An 802-nucleotide genomic window follows, 5' to 3' on the forward strand; every position below is an offset into this window, starting at 1 on the left:
AGCTGCCTGTGCCGCGGATGCCGGCAGAGCCTGGCAGAGAGGAGTGGTGGACGTGCAGCCTGGAGTCACCAAAGTGATGCCTAAGCAGTTTTCCCCATCTCCTAGGTTGGGGTTCCATGTTCATCAGCAACCACAAACCAGTCCAGGATATTTTAAGATATTTGTTAGGAAATATAAGTAACTAACAGTTACAGGATAAACCGCAGAGCACCATGGCAACCCACTCATGGAAATGCTAATAACTGGGACGTAAGGTGGGTGATTAACCTATCAAAAGCAGAACCCTAACATTAAGTTGGGTGCAGATCTATGCAGAGAAAAATGAAGTGTTCCCACCGTGAACATGCACAAAAGCAGTACGGCATCAGCAGCCGCAGCCCTGGCAGGGTCTGCGGGCAGGGGGTAGTTGGAGGGTGGCCCCGGCTGCTGCCCCCCCCCCCCCCCACGGCACGGAGCAGCAGTGGGGTGGGGGGTGATCCTGCTTCTCCCCTTCCCTTTGTCGGAGCATAGCTGTGTTGTTTGGCTTGGCTTTGCAACGGGAGTTATAAATAAAAATGTCTCACCAAGAGTGCGTGACTCACGGTCCTCACCACAAGGATAACCTCTCTGCTAGGAAACCTGATCCGAGGACCGAACTGCGGCATGCAAGAATCAAAGACATTGCTTAATATATTTAATCCAAATGGCAAACGGACAAGCCCGTCACCCCACCTGGGCTGGGGTGGGCAGCTGGGAAAAGTGCCTGTGCCCCTCTGGACCCCTGTCCTGTGCCCCTCTGGACCCCTGTCCTGTGCCATCCCCG

Source organism: Pygoscelis adeliae, unplaced genomic scaffold (genome assembly GCF_000699105.1).
Source record: "Pygoscelis adeliae isolate BGI_AS28 unplaced genomic scaffold, ASM69910v1 Scaffold42, whole genome shotgun sequence".
Lineage (NCBI taxonomy): Eukaryota > Metazoa > Chordata > Aves > Sphenisciformes > Spheniscidae > Pygoscelis > Pygoscelis adeliae.